Source organism: Tamandua tetradactyla, chromosome 21 (assembly GCF_023851605.1).
Source record: "Tamandua tetradactyla isolate mTamTet1 chromosome 21, mTamTet1.pri, whole genome shotgun sequence".
NCBI lineage: Eukaryota > Metazoa > Chordata > Mammalia > Pilosa > Myrmecophagidae > Tamandua > Tamandua tetradactyla.
In genome coordinates, this window is record NC_135347.1 from 34,190,092 (window position 1) to 34,200,133 (window position 10,042).

At 39.4% G+C, this 10,042-nt stretch overlaps 1 pseudogene; it reads left to right on the forward strand.

The window, feature by feature from the left end:
• The first annotated feature begins 6,443 nt into the window (after window positions 1-6,443).
• Window positions 6,444-9,290, forward strand: LOC143665183 (protein lifeguard 4 pseudogene; annotated as a pseudogene).
• The last annotated feature ends 752 nt before the right edge of the window (window positions 9,291-10,042 follow it).

Consider the following 10,042-nt stretch of genomic DNA (forward strand, 5'->3'; position numbering starts at 1 on the left):
CTGGAGGTGATAGGGCATGAAGTTTTACTATTCTTTTAATTTAATAATCATATTTCACTTTTGAGTGGAGCCATTTGTAAACACATAGAAAAGTAAGGGTACAAATATATGTAACTCCTGTAAGCATGTATGTTTCATAGATTAAATACAGGGCACACAGAGTGAGTATGTACAGCTAACATTTCATCAGTCTGGTCTACAAAATCATAGGGCAAGAAAAGTGCTTGGCAAAGCTTGCTGAAGGCCATAGGATTTGGAATACTTTTCCACTCTGTGATGGTTTGAAGCTCTATGTAGCCCAGAAAAGATCATGTTCTTAAAGTTTTGCCAAGCACTTTTTTACAAATTTGCCAAATGACATTAATGCAGTAATGCAAACCTACTGTAGGTGTGACGCTGTGATTAGGTTTTTTTCAGGTGAGGTATGCCCCAGGTGGGTCTTAATCCTTCCAGTGGAGCCTCTTTAAAAACATGAAATAGAAGATAGAGAAGCTCAGAGAGAAAAGCCTGAGAAGCTGAGAGAGGACACAGGAAACAGAGATAAATCACAGAAACAGAGAGGAAGCCACTGAAGCCAGAAGCTGGAAGCAACGAAACTCAGGACAGAGGGAGAGACCAGCAGGCGATTGCCTGGCCATGCGGTGGAGAAGCTGAGGATCGCAGGTAGCCAGTCTTCAGGAGAAAGTATCACCTGTTCATTCCTATGTTTGGATGTTTTCACAACCTAAGAACTGTAAACTTGTAGCTTAATAAATTCCCATTGTAAAAGCCAGCCCATTTCTCGTGTATTGCATTTTGGTGACTTTAGCGAACTAAAACACACTCCATGTATGGATGAAATATTGTGTGTTCATATGTAAATGGGGGGGGTTCAGTTTGCTAAAGCTGAAACAGATTGGCTTTTACAAAGGGGATTTGTTAAGTCCCAAGTTTACAGTACTAAGGCCATAAAAATGTCCAAATTAAGGCATCAAGAGAATACCTTCACTCAAGAAATGCCAATCACATCTGGGGTTTCTCTTTCAGCTGGGAAGGCATGTGGCTGGTATCTTCTGGTCCTTTGTTCCCAATTGCATTGCTTTCAGCTTCTGGTTCCAGTGGCTTTTTATGTCAGTTCTCCAAGCATCTCCAAATGTCTGTGTCTAGGCCTCTGCTCTCTATATCAGCTCTCAGCTTTCTGTGTCACCTCTTTAAAGGACTCCAGTAAACTAATTGAGACCCACATTGAATGGATGGGGTCACACCTCCATCTAATGGAAAGGTCCCACCCACAACTGAGTAGTTCACATCTCCCAAACAAGAGGTCTGCCCCGACAAGACTGGATTAGGATTAAAAGGACATGGCTTTTCTGGGGGATATAATAGTTTCAAACCAGCACAAGGGTCATTTGTCCACTCATAAACCACTTATTACGTATGTTCTGGGACTGGAATAGGGGATTTGGTATGATAGTCAGTAATGGAATTAAATTAAAAAAATAAAGTTTTGGGATACTGACACAGCATAATTAAGGCCTAGAGTAAGAAACTACTAAAGTGGGATCGTGTTACCTTGGTTTTTGGTGTTACCTTGATGAAAATCATTTGAATGTTATCTGGACATTTTGTTAGTTTTCCTTCCAAAACTGAGTCTCAGTTGAGGATATGAAACATCAGATAAATGGCTTATAGAGAACAAATGGTTATTTACCAAATAATCCTATATGGTTGTTTCAACACCATTTTTTTAAAACTTTTTTTATCATCACAATTGATCTTTTTTTTTACATGGGCAGGCACCGGGAATCGAACCCTGGTCCTCTGGCATGGCCGGCAAGCGTTCTTGCCTGCTGAACCACCGTGGCCTGCCCACACAATTGATCTTTTTTTTTCCTTTTTGTGAAAAGTAACATAAATACAAAAAGCAGTAAATTTCAGAGCACATCCCAACAATTAGTTGTAGAACAGATTTCAGAGTTTGGTATGGGTTACAATTCCACAATTTTACATTTTTACTTAAGATACTGGAGACTAAAAGAAATATCAATATAATGATTCAGCACTTATATTTCTTTGTTAAACCCTACCTTCTCTATAGAACTCCACCATCCCTTTGATGTTTATCCCATTCTTTAGGGGAATTTGGGCTAAGCCCATTCTAACTTTTCCATTTTGGAAGGGGCTGCCGATAGTATGGGATAGGGGGATGGAACTAGTTGATGTTCTGGAGGGGCTGGCCCCTCTGCATTTCAGGACTTATCTGGTCCAGGGACCCATCTGGAAGTTGTAGGTTTCTGGAAAGTTACCCTAGTGCCTGGAACCTTTGTAGAATCTTATATAACAATCTAGATATTCTTTAGGATTGGTTGGAATGATTTTGGTTGGGGTTTGGCAAGTTATGGTAGGTAGCAATGTCTAACTGAAGCATGCATAAGAGTGACCTCCAGAATAACCTCTCAACTCTATTTCATTTCTCTCAGCTGCTGATACCTTATTTATGACACTTCTTTTCCCCCTTTTGTTGACACCATTTTTATAGCTTGCTAACTTCTTGCAAACCTCCTGTTTCTTAATTCATTTACAGATGGCTTGTATTTATGAAATAATTAGTGCTTTTTATACACGTTTGCAATGGGATCAAGAGCAAATTCAGTAATTTTCATTGTTATCAGTAGGGACATTAAATATGGAGGAGATGGACCTCCCTCCACCTTTATTGTGGTTCCGTGCTTTCTTGGTTGGCTAGGGTTGCTGTAATAAAATGCCACAGACTGGTTGACTTACACAACAGCAATTTATTTTCTCACAATTCTGGAGGCTGAAAGTCCAATAACAAAACATAGATAAGGACATGCATCCTCTTAAGGGGTAAATCTTTTCCATGCCTACCTCCTGGCTTCTGGTGGGTAGCCGGCAATCCCTGGCATTCCTTGGCTTGTGGCAGCGTAACTCAGCCTCTCCCTTTGTCACATGGTTGTCTCTTTTTTCAATCTCTGTCATACTGATGGTGTCCACATTTCCTCTGCTTGTAAAGACACCAGTAACAGTGGGTCAAGGGCTCACCCTATCTCAGTTTGGCCTCACCTTGACTAAGAACATCTTCAAGGACCTTACTTCGAGATGAGGTCACATTCACAAGAATGAGGTTTAGAACTTGAACATATGTTTTTGGGGGCACAATTCAATCCATAACAGGTGCTTTAAAGTTAATCGGGTATTTCATATAAAATCTTCTGTAGGATGCAGGCCTGAAGTGATTTTCTGTGTCTATGAGAGTACTCAGAGACTTTTTCTATCATTTGGATAAGGATTTCACTGGTTTAGACAATAGAAAGAAGCCTGAACAGATCACATTTCAAGGGGACAGAACCCAACATTCAGCCAGAGGACAGACCCTCATCACTCCAATTTTACTCACTATTTATTTGGCTAAAATACCACTAGAAAGAGAGTTGTATAAAGAGAGCACACGCAAGTTAAGGAACTAAAATAAATATTAGCAGTAATTCAGGATTTACTCTTAATATTTCTAGCTTTGTGCTCAAAGCCCAATTGTCTTTCAAAATTCTAGCTTAGATTTGCATATATCTTTCAGTAAGATTCCCATTGAATGCCCACTTCTTTCTATAATTGGACCTCTGTCAATAAATATTTTAGAATTTTAATGCACATATAGAAAGTCCCTTTGAAAAAAACTGTTATTTATTCAGTCTATTAAATCTGTCCAAATTTTGAGGTAATTACTATTGAACTCGTATCATCAACAGACCCAAATCCAAACTATTAGATGTGATATGATACAGTTGGCAGAAAATCAGAATTCCTTTTCAAATCCATGTTTCCCTCCAAGGGTTTATATAAGCTCCTTGTGTAATCAATGGACTCTTTTAACATTGTGCTTTACAATTTAGTGAAAAAAAACCTTAAAACCTCTACCACACCTGAACAGTGACTTCTGTTTATCATTTGACAGAATATTTTTTGCAACTTGTACCAAACAGATGCATAAAAAATGTAGCACAGTAAATCTGACTCTTTTCCACTGTAATCTTTTCTTTCCTAAAAACATGTCATTTTCAATATATATTTATTTTCTTTGAAGTGCTAGAACACCGAGTATTACTTTCAGGCAATAAGGAATCACCTGTTTGCAAGTCTATGGACAAACACAAGGACGTATGGGTTTGATATATTTCACATAAGTTAAATAAATTTCAACTCAGTTTTCACATTAATAATAAGGCAATCTTATCGTTCTGGATGGTAACAGTGTCAAATCACCACCAAACATTATTTAAATATAGGGGAGGATGACAACATTAGCCATTTAACAGATGTTTATTGTGTATACATTCTTGATAAAATATTATATTAGGTACTGCTGGGGAGCCAAACAATCTCTGCCCTAGCCTGAGGCATCTTGTATGCATGTAAACATAAATATGTATATGAATGTATTCACCTTTTTGAAAAAAAATAAAATAATAATGCACATGGTAAAAAAAAATCGTAGAAAAGTTATAACAAAAAGCAGTAAATCCTCTCCCTACCCTCTCCTACTTCCAGTCACACTTCCCAGAAACAACCATTTGCAAGCTTGTTCTTGGATGGTTATTTTCCTAATTCTAAATTATATATTTTGATCATATATCTTTAAATAGGATCTATTGACTCTCTACTTTGAAGGATGGGGATTTAGTTCACTTTTATGCTTCTCAATTTATCCTCTCACTCCAAGTTTTTGATCCCTTTTATTTTAATTTCTCTGTTATACAACCCAGATAAACCCTATCTTCTGATTTCATCATTTTAGACAGTATCTCTTCATGCTCAAATATGTGAGAGGACAATTATCAGCAGTTATTGGGCATTAATATGTGTCAGACACTGTTCTAGGTGTTTTACATGAACTACTTTGTTTCATCCTCACGGTTAGCCTGTCATATATTATTCCTAATCTACAGATGAGAAACCTAAGGCATGGGGTGGGAGGTGACTTGCCCAAGATCAAAAGATGATTGAGGTGGCAGAATGGACATAACGTTTTTTTAAAAAGCCCAAGCAGTCTGTGGTAGATTGAATCATATTTTCTACACACACACACATAAAAATGTTCAAATTCTAACACTCTGGTCCTGAGGATGTGAACTCATTTTGTAAATAGAATCTTTGTAGATCCTTTTAAGATGAGACCAAACTAAATTAAGTTGGGAGCTACACAGTTGTGCCTGGCATGTTCTTAAAAGCAAAGGAAATTGGACGCTGAAGTACAAACCACAGGAGAAAGCAGGAAGAGACACATCACTATGGGACAGAGATCAAGATTGGTTGCCACCAAACCTCCATGGGATGCTACAAACTGTGGAGAAGGCATGCTCTGCTAATATCTTGATTTTAGACTTCCTGCTCCCAAACTGTGAGACAATAAATCCGTGTGGCTGAAGCACACCAGTGTGTGGTATTTGTTATAGCAGCCCTGGCAAACTGAGACAGTCTGAATCCAGACCCAGAAAGCCCCACTACTTCCTACCTGAGGATGTTATGTCCTCTCCTCCCTCCCATATTTCATCAACTAGATTTGCTCTTTTACCAGGTCAAGTTACATTCACAATCTGTCCTATAACCATATTTAAAACTTCTGTTTTTTCCCCCCAGGTAAATTCAGAAGGCTGAAAGTGAATAGATATATTACATATCATGACAATGCAAGTATTATCCCTGGCAGAACCAAGAAGTATGCCAATATTACATTTCTTTTCTATCTCCCAAAATATTTAAAGTCCTTTCTTCATTTATATACTGAAGAAATAATTTTAAAAGATTACTGAATTGTTGGGACTGGCTGAGTGGGAAGGAAAAACACAAAGTTGTTTAACTTATGGCTTTATGTGGGAATTATAATATAGAATTTCTAGTGTGGCTGGGGTTGGGACATCTTTGACGAGAGGATGGAACATTAGCTAGGTCTTAAAGAATGATGAGAATTTGAAGAGGGGACGAGATGCATGGTGGAAGTGATATTAAATGAGTAATTGAGATGGGATTTCTAAATTTCTTGCACAGAACAGGGGATGTACCAGACAGGAATGGAAGGTATGACTAGAACCTGATCATATCTGGCTTGAAGAACTGATAATAATTTTCACATAGAATGAGTGGATAGTTAGAAATGTAAGCAGGAATTCATGAAAATGTCAGAGTTAGAAGTCACACCAAAAGGTGATAGTCATGCGACTGGATGAGTCTGCTAAGAGAAAATGTGGGGCGAGATGAAGAAGGGGCTGAGCAAACGTACATTTTAAAAGGAACCTAATAAAAATGGGGAAGAAAGAAAAAAAGGATAAGCACAAAATGTAGGAAGTGCCATGAGTGCAGAGAGAAAGGACAGCTGAGAAGGAAGACCCTGGCAGCATTAGGTCAGGACAGAGATGTGGGTATAGGGCTGGTGTGAAGATCCCAAGAAGATGAGGACAACAGCAGAAAGACAGTGTCACAGGGAGGGGAAGCAGGGCCCTGGGTATCTGGCAACCTGGGGAGAGAAGGGTGTGCCAGCCCCGTGGTGGGTGGAGGGAGTAGAGCTGGAGATCAGAATACACAGAGGTTGTGGTATAGAGACCCTCCAGCTGGAAGCGGGGGACCAGGTGAGGAGCTGTTGGTAGGTGAGATGGGCTGAGGAAGACGCTTTGGGGAGGAGCCTGAGGAGGGTCTGCAAGGAGTTGGAAGCCTGGGGCCTAGATTAAAGCCAGATGGTGATGTTAGAAAAGAGGGCCATGAAGAGATAGCACAGGTGGGTCTGGAAAGAAGAAATAAATATGTGAAAAAGTTAAGTGAATACTGCACTCCCATGAAGCCTAAGTTAGCATGACTAGCATGCCAATATTGGTTATACCTTGCTCCACCTGCATAGAGGTGAAAATAATCCAGCTAACTCAGGAAAGTAAGAGCAGAATGCAAGGACATGGAAAGGGTGTGTCCGAACTTTACTTGGGCATGGGCTTGAAGAATGGCTCTTATAAGGAGTGATCCCCTTCCTGTTTAATCTCTGGGTTGTCTCATGTACCTGTTACAGTGAGGCAGTGCATGAAACACAATATCTAGGGGTCTTTCTTGTTCGGCGGGGGTGGCTGGGGGTTTGGTTGCCATCAGGGCCGATGTCAACCTCTGTGCTTCTGCTCCTCAAGCGAGTATGACTTCACCTATGGTGGCTGCGGGGCCCCTGCCAGCTTGCACATCCAAGCGACTTTCTAAGAAAGTCTACAGCATCCTTTCTTGGGAAGTCCTCTTAACTACAATGACGTCTGTGATGATTGGGTTCGGGTGTTGACTTGGCCAAGTTGTCTGGTCAGGCAAGCACTGGCCTAACCATTACTGGAAGGATATTTCGTGGCTGGTTAATAAACCAGAAGGCCGTTTGTTAAATCATCAGTTGATTGCATCTGTGGCTCATCAGCGATCAGCTAAGGGTGTGTCTTCTGCAAACGAGAAGAATCCAATCAATTGAAGAGTTTTAAGGGAGAAGAGAGACATTTTTGCTGCTTCTTCAGTCTGCAAAGCTTTCCTGTGGAGTTCATCCCGACCATTCATCAGAGTTGCCAACCTCGCTGCCTGCCCTACAGATTTTGAACCCTTGCATTCCCATCGTTGTGTGAGACACTTTAAAAAAAAATTATTTATTAATTTAAAAAAATTAACAAATGAAATAAAAATTAACATAGATAACCAGTAATTCACAATATCATCACTTAGTTGTATATTCATCATTTCCTAGAACATTTGCATCCATTCAAAAAAAGAAATAAAAAGACAGTAGAAAAAGAAATAAAACAAAAACAGAAAAAAAAAACTTATATCTACCATACCCCTTACCCCTTGCTTTCACTGATCACTAGCATTTCAGATTAACTTTATTTTAACATTTGTTCCCCCTATTATTTATTTTTATTCCATATATTCTACTCGTCTGTTGACAAGGTAGATAAAAGGAGCATCAGACACAAGGTTTTCACAATCACACAGTCACATTGTGAAAGCTATATCATTATACAATCATCTTCAAGAAACATGGCTACTGGAACACAGCTCTACATTTTCAGGCAGTTCCCTCCAGCCTCTCCCTTACATCTTGAATAACAAGGTGATATCTACTCAGTGCATAAGAATAACCTCCAGGATAACCTCTCAACTCTGTTTGGAATCTCTCAGCCATTGACACTTTGTCTCATTTCACTCTTCCCCCTTTTGGTTAAGAAGGTTTTCTCAATCCTTTGATGCTGAGTCTCAGCTCATTCTAGGGTTTTTCTCAATCCCTTGATGCTCTGTCTCAGCTCATTCTAGGATTTCTGTCCCATGTTGCCAGGAAGGTCCACACCCCTGGGAGTCATGTCCCACGTAGACAGGGGGAGGGCGATGAGTTTGCTTGTTGTGTTGGCTGGAGAGAGAGGCCACATCTGAGCAACAAAAGAGGCTCTCTTGGGGGGTGACTCTTAGGCCTAAATTTTAAGTAGACTTGACCTATCCTTTGTGGGGTTAAGTTTCATATGAACAAATCCCAAGACTGGGGGCTCAGCCTATAGCTTTAGTTGTCCACACTGCTTGTGAGAATATCAAGAATTCAACTTGGGGAAGTTGAATTTCTCTCCATTCTGTGTGAGACACTTTTATAAATCTTGTATTTACAGATAGCCCCTGTTGGTTCTGTTTATCTAGATAACCCTGACTAATACAACATCTACCCTTTTTTTTTTTTTTAAATACCTTGAATCTATATGGACATTTGTACACGAAAGCCTGGCCTTAATTTTGGTGTTTGCCCTGGGATCTTTGGGTTTGATTTTAGCATTGACTATAAACAGACATAGACAACCCCTTAAACTGCATCTGCTCTTTGGACTTCCACTGTAAGAAGCTCTGACTGTGGCTGTTATTGTTTTCTTTGATGTATATTTTATTCTGCAAGCTTTTATACTGATGACTGGGGTATTTCTTGGTGACTATATATACTCTACAATTTAAGAGAGTTTTCAGGAAATTTGGAGCAAGACTCTTTGTTGTTTTCTGGATTTTGTGCCTGTTAGGATTCCTAAATTTGTTTTTATATAGTGAGACAGCAGAGTTGGGCTTGGCTGCTGCGGGAACCCTTCTCTTCTGTGGATTCCTCATCTACGATGCTCACTGATGCCTAGACTGTCACCTGAAGAGAGTATATTGACTGCTATAGGCTCTATTTGGATATCATCAATCTGTTTCTGCACCTGTTGCACTTATTGGAAGCCGTTAACAAAGCGATTGAAAGCAGTGTTTCGAGACTCTAAGTAATAACATCGGAGACATAATTTAAAAATATAAAACCAATCCATGATGGCTGCAGAGAAGGTGACCCTGTCATCATCGTGAAAAGACCAACTTAAAATAAGACAAAGGAGGTCCTTAGAACTCAGAACTCATTAGCTATTATAAGGCTAACCATTCACCAGAAAATAGTAGGTACTTTTAATATGTTCTATTCTTAACCACTCTAATTTCAAGGAATTTCTGTTGAAAGTTCAAATCCCATGGCTGGCTTTCAAACTGATATTCCTTGCTAATAGGAAAATACCTTGTAATTTTCTGTGGCAGCTTGGTTTAGTCTGATACCAAGGCCATGTTTACCATGGTTGGCAGCACCAATTTCACTAATAAGAAGGCAAGTTTGCCTAGTTGTTTGTTCACTTATTTAAGAATTCACTTTTAACTGAGCTGAAACATTTTTGTGATCATGACATGCCAACTAAAAATCTTAATAGTAGTGCTTACCTTTTATAATGGGTGATTTAGTCCCCTACTTATGGAAGTCATTTCCTGGTTCAAATCCAAATCACAATATACGTTGATTCACAAATTATGCAAATATTTAAAGATAAGAAAGGTATCAGGATGCTTTTAATTGCAGGTTTCCCTCTGTTCAGAAGAAATATTGGAAAAAATCACTGTGGGGTAAATGCAATACAAGTTCTTCTGCCGATGTCACGGTGGAGTGTTAAGCACATGAGCTTAGAATTCAGAACAGCCAGGTTCTAATGCTGGT